Source organism: Saccopteryx leptura, chromosome 1 (genome assembly GCF_036850995.1).
Source record: "Saccopteryx leptura isolate mSacLep1 chromosome 1, mSacLep1_pri_phased_curated, whole genome shotgun sequence".
Classification (NCBI taxonomy): Eukaryota; Metazoa; Chordata; class Mammalia; order Chiroptera; family Emballonuridae; genus Saccopteryx; species Saccopteryx leptura.
The window spans coordinates 19,386,700-19,411,673 of NC_089503.1; the positions used below are offsets into that span (position 1 = coordinate 19,386,700).

At 51.9% G+C, this 24,974-nt stretch overlaps 1 protein-coding gene and 1 non-coding gene across 10 annotated transcripts in view; both read right to left on the minus strand.

Moving 5' to 3' along the window:
• TSPAN18 (tetraspanin 18) overlaps nt 1-24,974 on the minus strand; it is a 186,651-nt gene that overhangs the window by 43,558 nt on the left and 118,119 nt on the right. For 4 of the 9 annotated variants that reach the window (XM_066362859.1, XM_066362846.1, XM_066362827.1 and 1 more), the window contains one exon: nt 18,258-18,391. The exons of the other annotated variants lie outside the window; for them this stretch is intronic. The gene's annotated coding sequence lies outside the window, so the exon portion shown is untranslated. The remainder of the gene's footprint in view (nt 1-18,257; nt 18,392-24,974) is intronic. 9 annotated transcript variants of the gene reach the window in all.
• On the minus strand, nt 23,799-23,874 carry TRNAD-GUC (transfer RNA aspartic acid (anticodon GUC)). The gene has a single exon. It is a non-coding gene; the product is annotated as a tRNA-Asp (tRNA).

A 24,974-nucleotide genomic window follows, 5' to 3' on the forward strand; every position in this document is an offset into this window, starting at 1 on the left:
TTGCACCTCTTCTCCTTTGTCTGCTCAGAGAGCTTGTCATCCTTCAGAGCCCAGCTTGATGTCCCCTCGGCCATGAAGCCTTCCTGATTTCTCGAGTCTGGGCGGTGGTCCCTTCTCTTTCATTCCCTCATTTTGGAGATGAGAAGACAACGCCCAGAGAGGGGCAGGACCTCCCAGGCTTCACAGCACGGTCCCCAGTGATGAAGCCTGCGCTGGAACAGGGGCGGGCTCTTTTGACAGTGTGTGTGTGTGTGTGTGTGTGTGTGGGAATTTGGCACACACCCTACTTGACTCTCAACTCCCCCCCCCCTCCTTCCCTATAGCCAGAGCCGGCCCTGTTGGGGACAGCTTTGACCTCTGTCTTTGTTTTCCCCGAGAAGGAGCCAGGGTACTCTTGTCCCAGCCCCCAGGGACACAAATCACTGTGGCATGGGGTAAGGGGCAGAGAATGGCCCGGTTGTTTCTCCACAAAGGGGAGTGGGGCCCGAGGCCCTGGGGCCTTTCCTCCCTCTCTAGAGCTCCCGGCTGTGTCTGCATGGTCGTTCCTACGAGGGCCAGGCAGGGCTGCCCTGACCTCCAGCTCCTGCCCTGGGCCCCTTCTCGGCTAGACAGCCGGAGGCCTGGCTCACATAGGGCCACACTGCCCTGGATCTGAATCTCAGCTTTGTCATTGAATAGTTAGTTCTTTTTTCACATATCTGAGCCTTATCTTTCATAAAAGAGCCTACCATTTCTTAGGCTCTCCTAGGAGCCAGGGCACTGGCTGGCTGTTTTAGGTGTACCACGGCTCATCGCGACACACCTGAGGCAGCGATCCTCACTCCCATCTCCCAGGTGAAAAAGCCAGGCTCACAGGAAATGACACCGCTTCCCGGAGGGCAAGAGCTGGACTTGAGTCTAGAAGATCTATTTGGGGTCAGAAGCCCCACTCCCAAGACAGACATGCAGATTGGATGAGCTCCTTGCCCAGGCCAAGTGCCCCACAGATAACAGCACACTGAATCTGATAGCTTCTCATTTTCCTTTCCTAAGAGAATAAGCACTGTGGTGCATGTGCTGTGGAACCAGCGGGCTGAGGGTGGTGGGGAGGAGAGACTTCCTGGGGACCAGGCGGGAGTTGGCAGAGCCCCTGGCAGCTCCTACCCCCTAAGCCCCAGGACCCAGACTTGCCCCTAGCCAGAAAGTATTGTTTGAGAGTAAATATTATTTTACCCTCCAGCTTAATCCAGACCACGATTATTTTACCCACCACCGAAAAGCCCACAGCTAGAGAAAGTTAAACCCTTTGCTACTTTCCTAATTGCAGGCCTGGAGCTCTGTTTGGGGACATCAGCTCTCTGGAAAAGCCTGATAAGTGGTCTGGAATTTGGCAGTGGCATCAAAGAGGCTGGCTCTGGGTTGGGCTGGCTGACTTTCGGGGGCGGGGGACAGGAGCGAAGGAAGGCTGGCGCACAGGGCGGGTTCCAGGGGTCCCAGTTCCACTCGGCGCCTGCTACCCCTGCCCTCCCATTTCATGCTGAGCCCTACTTGGCTGGAAAAGCAAAATGGATCAGTGGCTGCTGGACTCTCCTTCTTTCCCAGCTACCAACTACCAGGTCCTTTTCCCTCCTGCCTCTTCCTCTGAAGTGTGGGCAGAATGGTTCTTCTTCAGAGCAGAGGCCCTAACACTTCCTCACTGCCACCAGTGTCTCTCAAAGAAAGGGCCACCAGAGGGAGGTCCAGTCCCAGCAGGTTCCATGCTTTTGAGGGATGAGGATCCTCAAATGGTCCAAGGAGCCAGCCTGGGTCGAACCGGCCCCTGCCTACCCTCTCCTCCCCATATTCTCTCCACCCAGCTGCCAACTGGGCAGCACCAGTCAGACCAGACACCGACTGGAAGGACAACCATGTACCCTGCCCAGGTGCCAAGTACCCAACTAATTCCCCAGCTGGTTCCCATCCCACCGTTTTCCTCTTTCTCCCCCGGACATTTCTAAAAGGACACTTGTGAAGAGAGGTGATTGGCGTCCAGGCTTTGCAATCGAAACAGACCTGGGTAGGAATCCTTGCTCGGTTCTAGTCCTGTGACCCGGGAGAATTAGTTGCTTTCTCTGTGCCTCAGTTTGCTTTTCTGTAAAATGGAATCACCACAGTACTTTCTCATGGTGTCGTAGTCAAGACTGAGATCATAAATGTAAAACTCTTAGCACGGTGCCCGGCCAGGATAGCTATCATGCTGGCTCCTCCCAGGGTAGAAAGGGAGGTTCTGCTCAGAGAGAAAGGCACAAAGATCACTGATGTTTAGGGGGCTAGATGGGCCCCTTCTCTTGAGGACCACCCTCTTCACCATGCCCAGGGGACCTGGCTGCCATTTCTGGTTCAGGGTGTGGGAGTTGGGGATGGAACTGACACCTGCTGAAAAACTACTGTGTGTCCTCCACTGTGCTAGGCCCACCCCCTTTCTGCAGAGGAGAAACTGCAGCTCTGTGGTATGGGGTTTGCCCAGGAACACAAAGTGGGGACACGTGTTCCATGCTCTCATACATGGCTCTCCCCGCCCCACTAGGCACCTCAACTCCCCCGTGAAACAGGCAGCAGTGCCATCCCCATTGTACTGGTGCTGGACCCGAGGTCCAGACAAGTCATCAGCTGGCCTGGAGCAGTGGGGCTGGCACAAACCCAGCTATGCCACGAGGAAGGCCCAACTCCTGTGAGCCCCTGGAGGGGCCGATGCTGAGGTCCGGGAGTGAGGCAGGCGTACCAGCCCTTTCGTGGACAGCTGCAACCCCGCAGCCCTGTGCAAAGCACCTGCTCAGATGGTTCTGAGGAATGGTGCTTCGTATCCAAGCAACGGGCGCAACTTCAAACCACAGCCCTGCAAGTCAGGACAGCGCTCCCACAGGCCTCCCTGAAATGGCTAATTTTCTGCTTCCCAGAAGGAGATAAACCCTACGGAGCCCAGACCCCTTGGCTCCCCAGACCCCGGAGGAGGGGGCTTCCAGCCACGTCTCTCTGGTTTTCCTACTGCGTGAGCCTTGCAAAGGCACCTCTGGGACAGCCCTCTTCCACGCTGGTTCCTCTCTCTGTCAAGCGGTTTGTCTGCTACGAACATGCGGATTCTTCCTTCTGCAGCCACGGAGGATAGGGCTACGGGACTCTGGAGCTGCCAGCAGTCCCTGGGGTCGTCACAGAGTCCTTAGGGTCCAAAAGGTCTGAAACCTTCAGAAGCTGCAATACTCGTGCGGGTGTCCACATCCCTGGGCTGTCATGGTGTACAAGACCACACAGGTCCCTTGGGCTCCAGAAAAAAAATCTGGGCTACCCTAACATTCCCTGAAACAACATGGGACCCCGGTTTGCCACGGCTGCTAGGCTGCCCCAGGCTCTCGGCAATGGAGAACCCTGTGATGCCGGAGACCTGCGGAATATCTTAGAGTGCAAATCACTGGTTAATAAGTCCCCCAACAACCCCAACTGCATACTCTCTGACCGCTAGAGCTTCACTCAGCTGTTTTCCCACCTTCGTCCTGACCGTTTCTTCCTCCAGGAAGCCGTTCCTTGTCTCCTGGGCCTTCCCAGTGCCACAGCACAGGTGTCATGAGCTCCAGGACAGCTTCCTGGGTTCGCCCTGTTGGAGCACTCAGCACACGGATTGGCATTGCCTGGTCACGGGTCTGTGTCCTCCACCAGACTGAACTGGGAGTCAGGGGCATGGTGCCTAGCATGGGCAGGTGGCCCTTAATGAGTATCATTTAAATAAATAACTGTAAGCTAGTCACTTACTAGGTACTTGATGGCTGTGTGACCTTTGGCAAGTCACTTCACCTCTCTGTGCTTCAATTTCCTCATCTGCACAGCAGAGATACTAAGAATATCAATCTCATAAAGCTAGTGTGAGGCTTATCAAAGTTGTATATAGCAGTTAAGATGGAGCCTGGCATATAGTTAGCACAATATAAATATATATTTTTATTTATTTATTGATCAGTGTGTGTGTGTGTGTGTGTGTGTGTGTGTGTGTGTGTGTGTAGTGAGAGCATTTAAAATCCACTCTGTCAGCAACCTTCAAGTACAATATATGGTATTTTTAACTATTGTCACCATGCTGCACACTATATCCCCAGAACTTATCCATCTCACTTCTGGAAGCTTGTACCCTTGAACCAACATCTCCTTATTTCCCCCACCCCCAAGCCCAGGCCACCACCAACCTATTCTCTATTTCCACATGTAATTGAGATCATATAGGATCTGTCATTCTGTGTCTGGCTTAATTCACTTAGCATAATGTCCTCAAGGCCCATCCGTGTTGTCACAAATAGTGGAATCACTTTCTTTCTCATGGCGGAATAGAAATATCTGCTATTATTAAGTGTGTGTGCTCATTATTAGGCTTTCATTCACAGGGTCTGGACTGGCAGCAAGGACAGAAAAGGGTTGCTCCCACCCCATGCATTTAACACTAACCGCTGCAGGAACAGTACACCCTCATACAGCCCTTACCACCGGCTGGGAGCGGCTCTGAATGCTGTCCGTGCATCCGCTCAACCTCAGGGCCCCCTATAAGGTTGGTGCACGCTATGGACTGAACTGGGTCCCCAAAGTCATATGCTGAAGCACTGACCCCCAATGTGGCTGCGTTTGGAGATAAGGCCTTTAGGCAGGTAATTAAGGCAAAATGAGGCCTTTAGGGCTGGGACCTCATTTAATACTGGTGTCCCTATAAGAAGAGGAAGAGTCACCAGAGATCTTTCCCTCCCTGCACAGAGAGTAAAGGCCATGTGAGGACACAGAAGGTGGCAGTCTGCAAGCCAGAAAGAGAAGCCTCATCAGAAGTCACATTTTCCAGCATTTTGATCATGGACTTTTAAACTCCAGAACAATCAGAAAATAACTGTTGTTTCAGCCTCCTGGCCTGTAATATTTGGTTATAGCCCAAGCAGGATAAGACAGGGTAGTGCTATTCATAACCCTATCTTGCCTGCAAGTTCAAGGACATGGGCTGGGCATCCCAGAAGCAGGTGGCCAGACCTGAGCAACATGTACAGTCTATACCAAAGAGAACGAATGGAAGAACTGGGAACGTTTCAGTGAAGACCTTCAGGATTTCTCCAGGACCCTGCCTACTGTGCTCAGCATCCAAATGGACCGGCTATATGCTGGGTAGTTATAGTCTAGCTGTGGCTACACGGAGGCCATCTTCAGCCCAGCCTAGAGTTAGAGCTGCTCCCCAGTGAAATGGGTTCCCAGGTAAGGTGGTAATCTCCCTGTCCCTGGAGGTATTCAAGCACTGCTGCTGGACCACCACTTTCTGGTGATGTTTAGGGGAGAATGACAGCAAGAGTAGATAATCTCAACAGTTCCTTCCAGCCTCAAGCAGCCATGAAATATTAAAATGGTTTGTAGTTAGAAGAGTCCCTGGAAACTCTTCCATATTGGCTCTGTGAATTCCTGTTCAACTTTCAAGAACTAACTCAGGCATCACCTCCTCCAAGAAGTCTTCCTTGACTCCGTCCCTTCCCCATCTCCCGTGTCCATGCTAGATGTCTGTATGGGTCTTGTCAACCAAACTAGACACAATGGGTGGAAGTGAGTTCCCCCCATCTTGCGGGAGGAACAGAAACACGGTATAGGGGTGAAAAGATGGATTTGAAATTAGAGAGACCTGGGTTAAACCCTGGCTTCCCCCACTTCCTCCCTGGGTGACTTTGGGTGAGGGCCTCAGTCCCTCTGAGCTGCAATTCCTCAGCAGTAAAACGATCCCATCTCAGAGGACAGAACCAAAGGTCAAGTAACATCAGCAATCCTGGTCCTCAGCATGTGATCAGGGCATGCGGATTTCCGTCAGTCTCCGGGGAGCAGTGAGCTGCCTGACACTGGATGGATTAAAGCAGAGGTCAGAGGGTTCCTGGCGTGGGACTGGTGCAGTCTTGCGCTGACGTGAAGATTGCACTCAGTGTCTCTGTGAGTTTTTCCCACTCTAAAAACACACACGCCTTGGCTGGCTGTCACCGAGTGGACGCAGTTTCCTCCCACCACCGGAGTATAAAAAGCAGGAGTCCACACACGATATCTGATCCATTCATCTGAAATGTCCAGAAAAGGCAAAGTCTATAGAGACAGAGAGTAGACTGGTGGCTGCCTGGGGCGGGGGTGGGAACGGGAACGGAGGACAAATGCGTACCAGATTTCCTTAGGGGGTGACGGAAACATTCCAGAATTAGACCGCAGTGATGGTTGCACAACTATAAATTCACTATAAATCACTGAATCACAGCCTTAAAACGAGCGAGTTTTATGGTGCGTAAATTCTACCTCCTAAAGCTGTTTTTTGGTTGTGTGTTTTTTTTTAAAGACACCAAAACAGCACAGTCACCAACAAAGCAGGTGTCCCGAGGGTCCAAGGCCATGGCTTTGGGTGACGGCTGCCCTTGGTGGTGGTCGTGGCAGGCTGAGCTGAGGTCACCACCAGTCTCCAAGACTTCTTCTCTACCTGGGGTTTCACATAGCACTTTCTTGTTATTTCTTGCCTTGTAAGATGTGAAGAAAGGGAACAGACCCTTCCCCACCCCATCCCCAGCTGACCTCTTTAAAAACCTGAGTCAAGGCCAGGCCACGTGAGGAGGTGGGGTTCTGCAGCATGAGGGGGGAGGAAAACCTCTGGAAGGCAGGGCGGGGCGGCAGCTCAGGGCAGCTCGTGGTATGGGGTCTCTGAGTGAGGATGAAAGCCAGGGCCTCGCTCTGGCCTGGTCTCAAAGGCCCTGGTGGGTCTGCTTGAGAAGCGAGGCAACGAAACCAACCTAGTACTGAGCAGCTACTATGTGCTTGGGAGGGATGCACTTTTATCCTGGTGATGTGACTGGCCTGGGACCCGGAGGCCCGCGGAGAAGACCTGTCTGGGCTCCCGATCTATGCACTGGAGAGAGGTTCAAATTGCTCACGGTTGTAAAGATGTCTGGCATAAACCCCCTGTTGGTCAAATAAGTTTGTAAATATGATATATATGTTTGCTCACTTATAGTTTGCATTGGGTCTGAGGAACAGGCTGTAAGCAGGCAGGGTTGTTATAGCGTAAGGCTTAGTTTTAAAACTAAGCTTTTCCCCACCTAAGTGACTCTGTATCAGAGACTTCCTTGTTTGTATATTGGATTAAAGGTTTTGATTTCTACACTATAAAATGGGGCAGAAGAGCCCATGCTGGTAGAGAGCAGAGAAAGGCCACGTGGAGGAGAGGAGAAGCAGCCAAGATGGCGGAGTGCTGAAGGAGAAGCCAGTTTGTGCAGAGTTTGTGCAGAGAGAAGGAGATGGGGAACAGAGGTGAATAAGGCTGGTGAGGTAGACACCTTTGATTCTAGGAAACTAGGATAAATCAGTGGCTTTGGGAGCCCTGAATGGAAAGGGAAGTGTTTTCTCACTGTGTATATTTCTTGCCTGCCAGGTGCAAGCTAGAATGAAAGCTAATGGCCCACCAGTTCTTGGCTCCGTTGTTTCATTACCGTTTGTCCAAATCAAATTCGAACCTGCATTAGCCAGGCTGCTGTAATGGTGGCCGTGGCTCTGGTTTTACACTCCTCTAAAAATGAAAGGTAGGTATTTATCAAACCCATTTTAGATAAAGGAAACCAGAGCTCTGGAAGGAAAGTCACTTGCCTGAGGCCACATAGTAGGTGGCAGGGATAAAATTTGAATCCAGGGCCTGTGCAAAGCAGGAGAATAACTTTTAGAGCAACCTGAACATTGCTTTTATTTGGTACTGAGCTCCCCATCGCTAGTGGTATGTAAGCAGAGGCTCAATAATGACCTATGAAGGAGTGAATGAAAACAGATGACTTTGAAACCCCTCCCAGTTCAATTAGTCTGTGAGGCCGCAAGCCCTTGCTGATTATTTCCCTTGAGAGTTAAATCTATACTCAGAATAAAGCAGCAAGGCTGCGCCTTCCTGAGAGAGGGCACCTAGTGGGCAGGACCTAGCTGGCACCTCCTCAGCTGGAACCGCAGCAGCTCTGAATGCTGACCACACATCAGCACGGATCATTGCTTGGGGCTAACGCGATCCTTGAACGCACAGGGGCCAGGCCAGGGCCAGCATCCCAGGACTGCAAGCAGCTCCACTTTAGCCCAATGTAGCCTCAGGAGTGGGTGCAGTAGAGGCAGGAGCTGCCAACCCAAAGCAGCTGCCCCGCCAGTCAAACGGGGCCCAGGCTGGCCCTCCGGCCAGCAGCCTGTGTCAGACCGGCCGCACCCCCTCTTCCCAGTGCTGGCTGCTCCGAGGACTTAGAGCCTGGCTGCCATTTGCAAGTTCCCTCCTCTCCGCCCTGGACTCACCACAGGATGAGCTCATCGGAGGCCCCTTCCCAAACCAGAGCCCCAGGCCTGGGAGTGGCCTTGCTGTCTTTCATCTGCCTGCCCAGCCCTGGGAAGGCAGTGAGGGAGGCCAGCACTGAGGTGGGGAAGCCAGGGGCCCTCCTGACCTACAGGGTCACCTTCCCGGTCACCCACCCGGGAGGGGCCCTCCCAACTTCCACCCAGCGCCACCCTCAGAGAGGTCCAATTAGCTCTTGCATTTCTTGGTGCCCCTACTCCCAGTCAAGACCCCAGATGTGCAGATTGGTATCTAGGTCCTCCCCACCCCAGAGACAGTACTTGGGGACGGGTGGAAGATATACACGTAGACACCAATGACAGTGCAGGACAGCTACAGAATCCCTTCGAGGTACTGTACTAAGACAGAGAGGGACAGAGATGGCTCCCTGGGCTCCAGCACTCAGTTGGCTCAGCTCCCCTGAGGGAATGTTCTAGCAACAGGGCAAGGCTTCTCTAGGACCCAGAGTATCCCAGCCCTACCCTGCCTCCTTCTCATCCAGTGCAGGCTCAGCCTTGACCTCCAGAAGATAGCCTGTCACCTGCCGTGGCCCAGGAGCCTTGGCCTTCATCCTCCTCACCCTCTTCCCTGGTTAGAGATCTTTCTACCTCTTCTGCATAAGCCAAGGCTCCCCAGTGCTTCTGGGGACCAGCCCAAACTCAGAGCACCAGAGGCGCAGTGATTACCCCTCCCTTCGCCACGCCCTCTTCTCACCCCACCTGCAGCCAAGTGCAGCTCCTGAAGTGCTTCTGCTCTATCATGCCCCGGGGACTTTGCATGTGCTGATCTCACTGCTAGGAATCCATTCCCCTCCCCCAAGTCACACACAGATTTCTTTGTCCGCCTCTAAGTCATAAGTCATTCATGATCCGAGCACCTTCCCCAGCATGGGCCGTGGCACCCTGTCTGTGCGCCAGACAGCGCAGCGCAGTCTATTAGACCTCCTGCTGCCTGCCTGTGCTCTCGGTGATTCCAAACCCGAGCCTGCCTCCGAGTCCCCGGGAGGGCCTGGCAAAGCCCACACTGCTGGACGTCAACCCCCAGTCTCTGATTCATGAGGTCTGGGTGGGGGGGAGCTGAAAGTCTGCATTTCCAACAAGTTTCCAGGCAATACTCATGCTGCTGGTCTGAGGACCTCAGTTGAGAACTGCTGGTTAAACCCTAAGCTCTTTGAGGTCCACCTGATATGATTTTTCACCTTTGGTCTCTGAAAGAATCTGGTTTATAGTGGGTGCTGCTCAATAAACAAATGAACGAAAGGTACTGTTTCATCCGCTGTAGCCGGTGTGGGTGGCAAGAGGTTTACTGAGACCATCTTTCCTGATTTGTTCATTCTGCTGTGAGCGCTCTCTCTCCCTTTGCCCAAGACGGTGGCTAAGTCATTGGGTCAAACGCCTCAGGGACAGCTGTCTTCCAAGGCCAGGCACAGAGATCGCTGGACCTAGGAAGATTGGCTGGAGCCCACGGAGGCGGATGGGTGGGAGCCTGTGACGGAGTGGGGAGGCAGAGGCCTCGGGAAAGAAGGGCTGAGGCATTTCTGAAGCCAGCAAGGAGAAGTGGGCTTTGTGAGATCCAAGAACAACATGCTCAAGTGCCCTGGTCCTATAACAGCCCTCCCAACAGGTGACAGGACTTCAATGGGGCCACCCTGAGGTGCCAGAGAGAGGCTGGGAGTCTGAACGCCCGAACTCCTGGTTTGCAGGTGCAACCGAAGGCCACACTGAGCCCAGCCCAGTCACCGCTGCCCACATGCCCTCCCTGCACCCTGAGGCTTGGGAAATGAGCTTGTCTGTGGGGTCCCAAGTGCCCTGAAGTCCAGCACCCTCCTCCAAATGTTCTGGGTCACATAAAGGCCACCAGGATTCCTAGCAAGACTCCTTCCTCCCCCATGTGGCAGGGATCAAATGTCCTTCAAATGGACAGAGGGGGCTCAGCGACAGATCAAGTCAGATCTAGAGAAATAAAGGCAGACGGCACATTTGGCATCATAGTGTGTTGGTAAACCTCAGACCTGCCCCAAGTCCATTATCACCTATGATGCACTGGGCCATGTGCAAGTTAGGCCCTGGCCTCCTCCTGAGGAGGGAAGGGGTGTGGCAGCAGAGGGCACAGCTGTGGAAGTGAGTGATCACCCTGCCGGCAACCTGGCAGCCTGGGTTGGACCAAGCCCTGGAGCTCAGTGACAGAAGTGAGGGCCCAGGCATGTGGCCAAACACACTGTCTGCGAACCTTATCCCTCCAGGTCCGGACCGAAAATGGTGTGCCTCACACCAATCCTCGGGGTCTCAGGACGCAGAACACTGGAGACCCTCAAGATCCGAGCAAACAGAAGCCAGAGGTGCTAGACGACACTGACGACACAGACTGTCCCCGGGCCCAATAGGACTACTGAGGCACCAGCCTCAGGGCTTTTGGCCTGGATGGCAATTCAATGTAACAGCCACCGGGCCACTGTCCTCTGCTAAGCTCGTAGCTGTCCCCTGCCCTCAGGAAGGAAAAGAAGGAGAAAAGTTCCCGAGCTGGGGAGGCTGCTGGGAAGGGAATGCGAGAGCTGGGGTGGGGCGGCTGCCTTTGCTTTTTAATTTAAATCCTGCTGGATCATGTGAGTTTGTAAGGAGCATGTTTTACTTCTGTTATAACAACTTTAAAAATAAATTTTGTCTCAACAGTGCAAAGCAGTCTGCAAAAATATGTCTGCTAGAGAAAAGTTTATGCAACAGATAGCTTGAGGGGGTCGTTAAAAGCACCATCGCCACCCTTTCTTGAGCGTTTACCACGGGCTCCGAGCTCGGCTCCCTGTTTGAACACTCGTTATTTACTCCAGTGCCCCTCAGAGCCCTAGGAGCTGGCTGCTATTAGTGCTGTCATTTTCTAGATGAGAAAATAGAATTTAAGAGAGACTTCAATCACATTCCCAAGGTCACCCAGCCTTAGAGCTGGAGTCTGAACTCTCCTGTCTCACAGCCAGGTCTCATCCTCAGATCAGGGCACAGACGATGCTGCCTCCCGCAACTGAAACGAGAAACTGACAAGCTCAAAAGCCATTTGTGTTGCGTCCACTCCACGGCTTGAAAGCTACTGATGTTGCCCAGGAGCCAAAATTAAATTGTCACCGGAAAATAAACCCAGAGCCTGGTGTCTCCAACCACCTTGGAAACTTGGACTGAAGCTAGGCAAGCATGTATAACAGTGAACCCATCGTCATCCAGCCACCTGTCCACCTGTTCGCCAACCACTGACTGAAGCCCCCCACGTGCCCAGCTCTGTGCCGGATGCTGGCAACTACCGAGGGTAAGATGCTCACAGCCACTGGGAAAGGACCGGTGAACACAAGGCAAACTGGACCCCTCAGCACCTCCCAATCTGCAGACTTTGCGCCTTCCAGAAATATCCAACACTCCTTGCGATTGGGGATCTAAACAGGCATTAAAGGGGGGTGAGAATGAAGCACAGTCCTAGAACCCATGCCCTGTGGCAAGCCGTTCTTCTTCTCTAGGACCCTTGAGTTTGCGTAATACTGAACCAGGAAATTCCATCTATCTCTTCCGTCCATTCAGTCGGCACAGGTACAAGGCCAGACCACTTAACTGTGGTGGATGCTCTGACACTTCACGGGAACCTCAGCCCCCAGGTTGAAAGGGAGGGGATTTGCCAAGCTCTGGGAGCCACGGAGGCAGGGGAAGGATTTCTCTCCAGGGCTCCAGCCTGCGGACCTGAGCCCCTGGGTGCTTGGCAGGGGTCCTGTGGCCAGTGGTGCTGGTGGGGCCGGCTGAGGGCAGGAGGAGTCTCCAAGCGCAGCCAGAACTACTGAGAGTGGGCAGCTTGGGTTTCCCTTCAACGGGACCACGTGCCTCTCCGAGGCCCAGGTGCACAGCACGTGCTCAACAAATACCTGATGAGTGAGATGTGATTGTGAGGCAGGCAGCTCCACCTTCATCTGGAGATGGGAGGGGCGTTACTCTTGCGCCCCATCACCAAATTTTGGGGGACATGGACTTGGGCTGCCCAGCAGGTACCTACATACCAAAGACTATCTAGGATCCCTCCCACAGAGTTATAAAGCTGAAAAAATATAAACCTAACACCATTAGCATCAGCGTTAGACATGTTGTTGAGCATTTTATCTCATTTAATCTTACTATTCACATCAGGCCTGTGAGATGTATAGTATTATTATCCCCACTTTATAGAGGAGAAAACCGAGGCCCAGAGGGCCAAGGTCATACTACTAGCAGAGCTGGGATCTAAGCCCAGGTCTGACTTGGAATAACAAGTTTAAAACTGGAAGGGGCCTCAGCCCTTATTTCACAATTGACAAGTCACTGAACAGGGAGGCTAAAGTCATCAGGAGCAGGGCTAGGATGAGAATCGCCTCCTGACTTCCAGCCCAGGGTCAGCCTCGAGGACGCTGCCTGTGAGCGGTGATGACTGTAGGCAGTCTCTAAGTTCTGTAAAGTCTCAGCGGTGGGAGGACTAATGACTGGTCCGTGTGCAGCACCATTTCTTCTAAAGGGTGCCTCCAAAATCCCCTTTCTTGGGGATAAAGGGGGAATAATAGAAGAGTTACTCAACTCCAAACCCAGGCTAGGCTTTAAGGCCACCTTGAAGATGGCCACAGGCCTGCATGGTCAAGCCTGGAGGCCTGCAGGGAAGAAGCTGACTGAGTTCATCTTACTTCCTGCCAGACACAGGCTTCCAAGCCCCAGGATCCCGGCTGCAGGCCTTTGCTCTCACTGTTTCTTCATCTTGGGTTGACCTTCCCAATATCCTCACCTGTCTCGTGTCCACCCAGTCTCACAGTCCCACTCAAGGGCACTGCACCTCCTCCCACCATCAGCACCCAGAAATGGCTTCTCGGCCTGGTCTCAGAACCCCCACGCTTTCCTTTATACTTTGCTCTGGACCCTCTTATCCTCTACCTTGAATGACAGGGATTTACTCTCACATTGGCCTCCCCTGTGAAGGGTCAGAGCCCTCTGAGGGGCCTCTCAGCTCTGACCTCTGAGCGCTGCTGAATGAATGGAGAAAGACTGGGAGTGGAAGTCAGTTCATTTTTTATTCTTCTGTGACAGAGGCAGAGAGAGAGAGAGAGAGAGAGAGAGACAGAGACAGAGACAGAGACAGACAGGAAGGGAGAGAGATGAGAAGCATCAATTCTTCGTTGTGGCTCCTTAGTTGTTCATTGATTGCTTTCTCATATGTGCCTTGACTGGGGGGCTACAGCAGAGCCAGTGACTACTTGCTCAAGCCAGCGACCTTGGGCTTCAAGCCAATGACTTTTGGGCTCAAGCCAGTGACCATGGATGAGGTCATGTCTATGATCCCACACTCAAGCCAACAACCCCACGCTCAAGCTGGATGAGCCCGCACTCAAGCTGGTGACCTCGGGGTTTTGAACCTGGGTCCTCTGCATCCCAGTCCGATGCTCTCTTGGTCTGGCTGAAAGTCAGTCAATTTTTTTTTCATTGATTTTTTTTTTAGAGAGAGAAGAAGGGGGGAGAGAGCGAGAGAGACATCGATTTGCTGTTCCACTCATTCATGAACCCATTGGCTGATTTCCACATGTGTCCTGAGAGGGGTTCAAACCCACAACCTTGGTGCATTGATACGATGCTCTAACCACCTGAATGACCTGGCCAGGGTGGTTAGTCAGTTCTTTTTGCTTACTTGTGTATATCCCTTAAGTAGGTTTGCACCTAAACTCTAAGTCCTAGAGGGTGAGGACCAAGTCATTCTAGTGGTCTAGAAGGAGCCACTGCAGTCTAGTGGTCACCTCTGCAGCATCAGTCACAGTGGGGGGCTTTAAAAAATAGTGTGGTAAGTAGCTGACAAACACCCACCAAGTCCCACTGTGGCTCAGTATTGACTGAGACACTGGACAAGGGGCTGGGAGCAGACATGCAGGGGAAGGTCCTGCTCTCTGCACAGCTCCCCAAGAAGGCAGAGTCCCCTGGGAGTAGCGACCTTCCAGCTTTGCTCCTTCTCAATCCCCAGCAAAGGAAACAGTGCCTGGCACAAAAAAAGAACTGAAAAGCCGCAGGCTGAAGAAATGAATGAATGAATGGATGAATACTCATTGTCCCAGGAGCACTGAGCACACCATATAAGGCAGGGTGATGCTGAACACGGAGCTGCCTGCCTGGTGAGTCAGAGCTGCGGAATCCACAGGCAAGAGAGGCGGGGGGGGGGGGGGGGAGGGAGAGAGAGAGGGAGGAAGGGCCAGGAGGTTTGTGGTTGACCAAAATCAAGCTAAGGACAGATCTTAAAAAGCACTTGACCACAGTTGCCTGGGAGGCAGAAGCATACACTGTGGTTTTCCATCTTTTTTATTCTGCAGAGCAATCTCTTTCTCAAATGAAATCATATACCGCACCCTAAATGCATAACAGAGCTGCCACAGTGGACGTCAGCTGGGGCTGCAAAGCCGGCCTGCGAGGCCTGCCCGCTTGCCTGTGCCCTGAAACCCCAAACAGGCCCCTGGCGCCCCTCAGAGATGGGGCTCCTGCTCCGTCATTGCCAGTGACCACCTCCGCTCCCCCTGCCCCGCCCTCTCGGAGGCCCCAGGAGGTGATGGCCGGGGTGGGGGGTGCTGCCCCTCTGGAAAGGCGGCTGTCATGGGCTTGGTCTCCTGGGAAGGGGAAGCCACTGAGGGCAAGTAAGTGCCAAGTAGCTCAAGGAGCTTTCCCCAGCCAGGAGGGGGTGGGTGTTGGGGTGGGAGTGGGGGTGAAGGGAAAAGGAAAAGGTCTCTTGAGCAAGTGGTGTGGGACCGAGGGCAGACAGATACAGGGTGGCCAAGATGGCAGGGTGGCTGTCAAGGGGCACAGAGACTCCATACGGGCAGGGCTTTTCGGGACAATCCTTTTGCGACGTGAATACACTGTGCGTATTTGTGTGTATGTGTGCGTGAATGTGCACGTGTGTAAATCAGGCTTTCAGACACCGCATCTCCTGCAACCGAGTGGCACCTGCCAGAGGCCACCTGGGTGCTGTAAGCCGCGGGAAGGACCTGTTGGGACAAATCAGCCCTCTGCCCTGGTACCAGCAGGAGCACCCCCTGTGTCGACTGCCTTCCTTCTGCAAAACAGCACTTGGGTCTTCCCTTTGGACGACCAGCCCTCCAGTGTTTCCAGGCCCACAATACACACCCCTTCATCACTCATCACCCGACAATGGCTTAGTGCCCTAGTCTGTCCAACAAGCAGATTCTCTCCTCCTGGTTTCAGTGATTGGTCAGAGATGGTCAGGTGACCCAAGACAAGCCAATAAGCTTCAACTCTTGGAATTTGTTGTAATTGCTGGGGAGAAGAAGCTCTTCCTCCACTGGAGTTTTTTAAAATTAATTTTTATAGAGAAAGAGGGAGGGAGGGAAAGAGAAATATCAACCGATTGTTCTGTTCCATCCATCCATGCATTCATTGGTTGATGCATGCATGTGCCCTGACCAGGGATCGAACCCGCAACCTTGGCATGTTGGGACAACACTCCAACCGCGCCATGGAGCCGGGGATCTTCCACTGGATTTTGAACCAAGCGGGATGTCAGTCTGGAGCTGCAGGTCACTGCCCCACAGCCACCCAGGGAGTGCCTGCCAGGGACTGAAGCCCATAAGGAGGGAAGCAGAGGGCACAGACAGGCGATCTTTGAGCCTCGGATTCAGCCCCGCCTTGGACAACAAGGAACAGACTCCAAATTGTCAATATGTAAAAAGTTAACAAATTGCCTGTCTTACTGAATCAGATTTGTGTTGAGTATTGACTCCCAACTGCTGCAGCATGGCTCTCAGCTCAGCCTCTGCCCCGCCTCTTGTCACCAGGTCTCCCCTGTAGCCAGCCCTTCCCTGTGGCCTGTCTGTCATCGGTTCCTGTGGACCTGAGCAGCAGAAGCCTTCCCCTCGGAACCGAAGACTGGGCGCAGGCCAGCAGCGTGCTGGGCTCTCCCGTGCCCCAGCCTTCCCGGATGTCCATCCCCTCCTAGGCTTGCGTTTTGGCTGATCGAGTGAGACCCCCTCCAAGCTCGGCTCAGATCCACTCACTCTGCCCTTCCACCTGCACAGTCCTGACTCCTGCTGGGAGAGACAATGCATAAGGCCCTGGCAACCAGCCACTCCTCCGGGTGAAAGAGTCGCCCCAGGGCACTGGTCTGCGCCTGAGACCTGCCGTGGGCTGAGACTTTGGGGAACAGCAGGAGGGACTGAGCTCAGGTGTCTAGTGGAAGCAGAAGTGTTCCTGGATCTCTTACCTGCTGTACCACCTTTGGCAAGTTGCTCTAAGTTTCATAATCTTCAACTTTAAAATGAAGATCATGCCACTACATAGCAAATAGAAGGACAAAAATCCGCAGAACTGACAGCACCAATGGCTGACGAGGATGTGGAGCCCGGGAGCTCTCACTCGTTGCTGGGGGGAATGCACAATGGTCCAGCCACCCTGGAAGACAGCTTGGCAGTGTCTTAGAAAGCTACATAGACTCTTACTGTACAGTTCAGCAATCATGCTTCTAGGTAGTTACCCAACTGGTTAATAACTTACGTCCACACTAAACCTGCACATAAATGTTTATAGAAGCATTAATCATAATCACCAAAACTTGGAAACAACCAAGATGTCCTCCAATAAGTGAATGAATAAAACTGCAGTACGCCCAATGGAATACTATTCAGCGATTAAAAAGGAATGAACTATCAAGCCATGAAAAGACATGGAGGAAATTTAAATGCATATTGTTAAGTGAAAGAAGCCAATCTGAAAAGGCCACACACACTGTATGATTTCAGTTAGGTGACATTCTGGGAAAAGCAAGAAGACTATAGAAGCAGTAGAAAGATCACTGGTTGGAAGAGAATGGAAGAAAGGAGGGAGGATGATAAAAAAAATGGGGTAAATTATCTTATCTGGCAAGGTGGAGGGTCCCCCAAATCCATTTTCCTCTTCTTACATCGAAATAGAATTGCATTTGGGCAGATGGTGTCCCAGACTAAGGACTCTGATTTCCAGCCTCCTTGGCAGCCAAGTATGTTATGTATCTGCATTCTGGCCAACGGGATGTGAATGGAAATGATGTTTGCACCTTCTTAAAGGACGGGCACCCTCTCCTTTTCCGGCTTCTCCTTTTCGCTTAGTAGAATGGAGAGACTGATGTGGGCCATGTAAGTAAGTGACGGCAGAATCACGAGACGGAAGGAAACTCTGCCTCCGGTGTTTTTGTGTAGAAGAACCCCCTTAGCTCAGAACTTTACTTAGAAAAACAGCAACCTCTCTTTAGTTTAAGAAACTGTTATTTTGGATTTCTGTCACACACAACCAAACCCATATCCCAACTAAATGCAAAGGACCTTCAAGGATTGTTCTGAGGAGTTTGCACAATATAGATAAAGCATCTTCACACACCCATACACTCAATAAATAATGGCCAGTTTACTTTTCTGGGATCTGGGGATTCAGCAAAGAGAGACAAACCCCTGCCCTGACGAAATCCACATTCTCGCGCCAATGTGGACTCCACTCCATCAATGTGAGAATGGTTGAGGATGCAGGCATACGTGAGTAACAGCTAACGTGTATTGGGTTCTGAATCTACCATGTGTCCATTCTGTTCTAAGCCTTCTTCATATCTTTCCTGATTTTATCTTTGCCACAAACTCAAAAGGTCGGTGCTCCCTTGGTTGACTGAGAAGGAAGCTGAGACACAGAAGTTCTCCAGGCCACACAGCTAGTGAGCGCTGATTCCAGGATTTGAACCCTGGTCTGTCGGACTTTAAAGGCTTAACCACTGAGCTCTCCTGCTAATGAAGGGACTAAAACAGGGCACTGTCGTAAAGAATGCTATGGTGCCCTGCCAATGCTTACGATTAGCAACAACAAAAACAACATACACCCCCCCCCCCCCCCCCGTGCAGAACAAGCCTGGGCCCCCTTACCTGGGTGGCGTGCGTCTGGAAAAGGACTGTGCCCCACGTTTCTAGAAGGCAAATTCAGAGGGTTCAAGTTGCTTTGATGACAGTGTCAGGAGCTCTTGCCACAGCAAGCTCAGAGCTGTCCGGGAGGTGCCCACCTGCCCGAGACAAGCAGAGCCAGCCATGACCGCCTAGTTGCGGGAGATCTTACTGCTCATGCTGTCTGAAGTCTATTGTTTTTGTTTGAAAGGCTCTCTGGGCCCCAAGGAGGCAGTGTGATGAGACAAAGACTGCAGGAGTCTGGGCTTATGCATCAGGATGGGGAAGCCGGACAATTCTAAGATGCAAAGATATGTGCATGCCTGTGTGTACATCCCGAAAGAACCACGTAAGTGTCACACCCACTGTGTCTAGCATAGGGCACTTAGCAGAGTGGGGACATTCGACAAGTGTTCTTGGTTTGCTTTGATATAAAACAGAGCATTCTATGTCTGGGTGAGTGGGTGGAAACTCCGAAAAGGGTTCAAGTACATTGGAGGGAAGCTCCTTCCTCAAGGGCAAATGCATTCCTAGAATGCTCCAGCCAGCCAGACCAACAGCTTCATTTTACCAACGAGGAGAATGATACCCAGAGAGGAGCAGTGACTTGTCCAAAGCCACACAGCAAGTTGGTCTCCCCTGATGCACGGCTGGGTACTCTCTCTGGGGATGCAGCCTCCTTTGTAGTTGTAAGCCTTGCAGCCAAGGGCACGTAGCCGCGGTCTGCTGCCTGCCCGTCAGGCGGAGCCTGGGATGGGCCAGAGCACAGAAGGGTTTCCTGACTGTGTTCAAGCCCAGACAGGGTGCAGGAGGCAATGCCCAAGTGGTCAAGAGCATGGGCTTTGGAGGCAGGTGGCTCTCGCGACATACTGGGGCAACCTCTTCCCAGAAGTGGGACCCCAAGAAACTCAGGCGTCCTCTTAGGGCGTCGGTCTCCTGGTCTGTAAAACAGGGATAATAGCATCTCTCTTCAAGAGCTGCAGAAAGAGAGGACGACTTTCCTAAGTCTGCACGGCCCCCAGCAGAGCGCGTGGCACATAGCAAGCTCTCACTAAATGTTAGGGAGGCGACACAGGAGAGGATGTTGCCTGCGGGGGACGTGGAACACTGGACTGGGAGTTGCTTTTTGTCCTCGGCACATCTTTCGACAAAAATCTCTCGGTTCCCCCAGTTATTTGTTCCCCCGATCCCATCTTTACCCTCTTTCTCTGCCTCTCATAGACCAGTGTGGGCACCCACCCAGCATATCTGCTCCTCCCTCTGGGCTGTAATCTCCCCACCTGCCCACAGGACCCCAAACCCCAGCCCGCATTTCACCAGCCAGGAAAATGCAAATGTCATTAGCGCTCTGCAAGCTGGTGAACGCTAATGTCACGCCAGACGGCAGCCAGCGCAGCCAGCGGGCGCGTGAGAACTGGGGCGGGGTGGGGGGCGGGACGAATCCCTAGGAGGGGTGGCATGCTCTGCTTTTTCCAAAAGGGTCTGATACAGAAGTAAATAAATGGCTGCAGGGAAGAGGTGACAGCGGAGATGGTGGCAGCAGTACGCTAAGCAGCTGTGCCTTTCTAACGGGCTTTCTGCGGCCGCCTCCCCGCTCCAGCCCCATCGGAAGGCATGTGTGTCAGCCTCTCCGGGCCTCCTCCCCACACACACTTGATGAAGAGACTCACCAGGGGGACCCCTAGCCTCCATCTCTAACTAACAGACCCATAGCTGCAGCGGGGGCCTTCACTCCCAAGAGGTGACATTCAGTAGCAATCCTGAGTTCCAGTCTCAAGCCAAACTAACTTGGTTTCTCCATTTGTGAAAGGGGGTGTGGGGCCCACCGCCAGTCTCTCAGGCTCAGGTCTGAAACCTCGGGCTCTGACAACTCACAGGCGGAGGTTCCAGTGTAAGGCTCCTCCTCCTCTAATTTCCTTATGACAACGACACTGATGACCCCAGCAGGCACATTCAGGCTTCCTGGAGGAGGGGTCTGCAGCAGCATGGGAAATGGGATGGAAAAGTCCTGAGATCGGTGCTTGACACTGAAAGTTGGTAAGACCTGGACAAAGTCTCTCCGTGAGTTTGCACTGGGCTGGCCCTGGAGGTCACAGCGAAGTCACGGGAGTTCAGTTTCTTGAGGACCATGTGCAACAACATGAGCACACACGCATTTTGGTGAGCACTGATTGAACATCTGCTGCATACCTGGAGCTCTGAAGGTGGCAGGGATGAGTGAGGCACAGATTACACCTTCAAAGGAGCTCGCTTTATGGAGAAGAGAAGGTAACGACCTTGTTTTCATAGTTCAAGGAAGCTAACGAGGGCTTATCACCTAGTTATGAGTTCAGAGGAGGGAGGGACCCCCTTCCTTTCTGAGCTCCAGGGAAGCCTGGAGGAGGAGGCAGGTTTCAGTATATGAAGAGGAGAGGAGGGCACTGCAGGCGAGAGGACCAGGGTGCAAAGGGGGGGGGGGCGAGGGGAACACGGGGGAGAGGGAAGGATATATTCAGTGGGACACTTGAATCTATGTAAACACAATAAATTAAAATCATAAATAAATAAATAAATAAAAGGACCAGAGTGAGCAAAGGCGTGGAGGTACTCAAGTGTGGGATGGGCATTGAGGAACATAAGCCACGACTGCCCGCTGGGGCAGAGTAGAAAACGAGACAGGAAGGGAAGGCAGGGGGTCCTTGAACGTCAGGCTAAGGATGGCGAACTTCATCCGCACCACCGGGGAGCCACTGAAGATCACCACAGAGGCATTCTCCAGGTAGATAAAAAGAAGGAAGGAGGCCAAACAGAACTAGCTGATGAGAGAATGAGCGAAGGATGGGAAGGGTCTGGTGGTGGTGGTGGAGAGTAAAGACACGATGGAGGGGTGGGGGACGGGAGGGGCAAAGGGATAGAAAGAAAAATGGCAACTGGACTTGTTCGTGTTGGGTCAGCATCTTAGCTCTGCCACAGCCACCAACTGTGTGGCCTCAGGCAGGTCATTTCACCTCTCTGGGCCTCAATTTCCTTCCCTATAAAGTAAAAAAAAAAAAAATAAAGCCACTTCTGAGGAATGTAGGATTCAACCAGATAATATATGAGAAGCACTTCGCACACAATCAGCGATTGTTGCATGCTTGCTTTCTAAAATTCAAGCACTTAGTGCTTTTATTAATCAGTGATACCCTTTCCTATTACAAATGAGGTACAGTGAAGCTCAAGGTCAAATGATTGGCTGGAATTGGCAACGCTGGGCCTCAAATCACAGAAGAAACAAGTTATGAGCACATAAACCTGGGATGACTCAGAGAAGAGTCTTGATTTTAAAATATTGCCAAAAAGGGGTCTGTTTTATGACTTTTGCACTGTGCGCTTATTAAACCCTAGCTATAAATGTGAACTAATAAGTAAAATGAGTTAAGTTAATGAAAAAAATCAACCTTCAGGACAGATCCATATTACCTAATGGCAGTCCATAAACATAAACATAAAAATTTTAAATACAAGAATGAATTGCAATACCCAGCAGCTCGGGGATTCTGCAATTTCTCTAAGAAATAAAAGCTATTGATTTTAGCTTGGGTTCTCATTGCTCATGAGTGAGTCTTTGAGAAGTCATAAAGGAAGGAATTATTTCTGATTGTTTACTCACTAAGGATCGGATGTATTGAATTTAAATTGTCTCCGATTCCTCATTAGTACAAACCAAATTAGAATCTGAGTACAGCAGATCTGGAAAGGCCCTCAGAGGCCTCTAAACTCCACTTTCTTTGTTTGATAAACCTGGAACCTGAGAGACTGAGCAGGAGAGCCACGTGACCAGCTGGAGCAAGTGGGGTAGAATCCCAGCTGGAACAAGAGCTCCTGGCTCCGAACTCTGACCCCGCAGCCTCTGGGATCAGATCATTCAATCCAGGCCTAAAGGTATGCTGGGGTGTTCCATAAGCATCAGTGCAGGTGGCTCCTACAATAGCCCCGCCCCCCTCCTATCCCAGCTGCTAGGGAAAAGTAACCTGCCCAAGAAAGGCCCCTAGAAGCCAAACGTCTAACACAAACGTCTAGCACAGTGAGTCTAAGAGTCTAGCATATTGTCACGTCTGGAGCCCCCCGCTGAGAAGGAGACACTCACAGGAGGTATGGGTGTGTGTGTGTGTGGGGGGGGGGGGTCTGTGCTGATAGGGGCTTCAGGGTGGCACAGCCCCAGGGCCAGGTCAGTTCCTCTCTGTCCCAGAGGAGGGTGGGGACAGAAAGGCCTCACTCACTGCACGGAGCAGGGAGGGACTCAACTCCACGAGGCTCCCCACACCCCGCCCCCTCTCTAGCTTGTGCGCAAGCGCACAAGCACACAAACACATAAACGAGCGCCACGGCGTCCAAAGAGTTTTTGCATGTGGCACAGGCACACGTGCGTGAGTGCGTGTATGTTAAATTCCAGCCTGCACACGATTATGAAGCAGATGTTTAATTACTACCTGAGTGTTACTAATCAACACGATTAATACACAACCCATACCACATAATTACTTTGCAATTACACCAAAACGAAATATTTTACTGCTGAGGGTTTGCTAATTACCCGGCCTTGCCAAAGGACAGGTATAATAGGCAGCAATTTTTCTCTCTTCCGTTTCTTCCTTTCCTCTCTCCCCTGCCCTCCCATTAATCTTCTGGGCTGATATCCCCGCCCCCAGCACGGGGACCCAGCCAGGCTGCTGGCCTGGTCCCCAAGGTGCTGCTTCTGCACTCAGGACAGTTTTCCTGTGAAGCCCGCCCTCTTCCCTAGGCTCTCCAGCTTGGAAAAGCACGCCCAGTGGGGGCATTCGGCCGGCTCACACCGGTTCAATACCTAATTTTTTGCTGAGTTCGGTGAACTGGTTGTTAAAATGGCACTTGTACTCAGGGTTCTCTCTCTAAGGTGGGAGCCTGGGCAGCTGCCCAATGTGGAAATCACACACTGACATTCCTTACTCTTTTTTAATGTTTATCTGTGCAACAGGGTATTCTACGCGCCCGTAGGAATGTTCATTCTGTCCATAGGTGAAAAAAATTCCAAGTGAGGACACCAATCAAGAAGCAATATAGAAATATCTTAAAGAACAGTTTAATTGTCAGATATTATTTAATATTTTTTCATTAACATTCTAAAACTCATTCTTATAATCTAGTTTTGTGTACCTCTTTTATTGTTCTTATTTAAGTATTAAAAGCATGAAATAATAAACTACTTTTTTTTTTTTTTTTAATTTTTGTATTTCTCTGAAGCTGGAAACCGGGAGAGACAGTCTCCCGCATGCGCCCGACCGGGATCCACCCGGCACGCCCACCAGGGGCGATGCTCTGCCCACCAGGGGGCGATGCTCTGCCCATCCTGGGCGTCGCTCTGTCACCACCAGAGCCACTCCAGCGCCTGGGGCATAGGCCAAGGAGCCATCCCCAGCGCCCAGGCCATCTTTGCTCCAATGGAGCCTCGGCTGCAGGAGGAGAAGAGAGAGACAGAGAGGAAGGAGAGGGGGAGGGGTGGAGAAGCAAATGGGCGCTTCTCCTGTGTGCCCTGGCTGGGAATCGAACCCAGGACTTCTGCACGACAGGCCGACGCTCCACCACTGAGCCAACCGGCCAGGGCCTAAACTACCTTTTAGTATATCTTTTTTTATACTTAAAAAAACGGTCATTAGGGTAGAGAACGGGTTAAGTTATTTGAATCCCACCACCGAGGGTGCCCTTTTCAGAAATAAAGCCGGCCTCCTGCTGGCCCGGCAGGGGCATGGGGCAGGGGTTACATTGGGGAGCTTTGCCAGCAGCCACCTGCGGTGGAGACCTAACTCTACCAGTAACTGACTGTGAGCTCTGTGTCAAGTTAACCGTGCCTCAGTTTCTCCATGTATAACATGCAGATGATAACAGTAATTATCTCAGGGATTTTCTGTGAGAGAATGCCCGACACAGACTAAGGCATTGGTGATACCTATTGCAACTATGCTATTATTTACCCAGACAGCCCTTGGAGGAATCCTTCCAATCACAGTCTCTTAAATGTTCAGGACTTTGGATTCCGCTCTCTCTTCCTCCCCTCATCCAACAGTTCAGTCACATCTACCTGGAAACATCTCCTTACATTGGTCCCTCTGCTCTACCTGCCAGCTCCGCCATCTTCCCAAATCCAAGCCTTCATCCTCTTCTCTCCACAGCCACAGCCTCCAAACAACCTCCCTGCTGCCTCCCCTGCCCCCATTCCAGCCTCCACTAGCTGAGGAGACAGATCTCCAGGAGTGGGGCTTGGCCCATGCCACTCTCCTGCTCTAGAAACTTCTGTAGCTCCCCACTGACTAAGCAGCTAGGACCTCCCACACTGGTGTTTCAGGCCCTGGAAGATCATTAATGCCCCAAATTCCACATTCATATCTTAAGGCTTTAGCAACTAAGTTTCTGATGAATGAATAAATGAATGAATGAATGAATATCTTGCTAAATGTTAGAGGCATCCATGCCCACCAAGTTGTGACGTCCCAGAGCATTTTGTAAGCCTGCACGTCTGCACAGACTTGGCGTTCATCCTGGAACTTAGAGTTATCCTTCATTGTTCATTTCCAGGACATCTTGGTTCCCTCCCACTTCCCCTGACATGTGTCTTGACTAAATCCAACTGCATTTAAAAACAGTCAATCTTTAGGATGCAGTAACCGTATGTCTCGCTGAGCAGAAATCATATAAGGACCCTCAGAT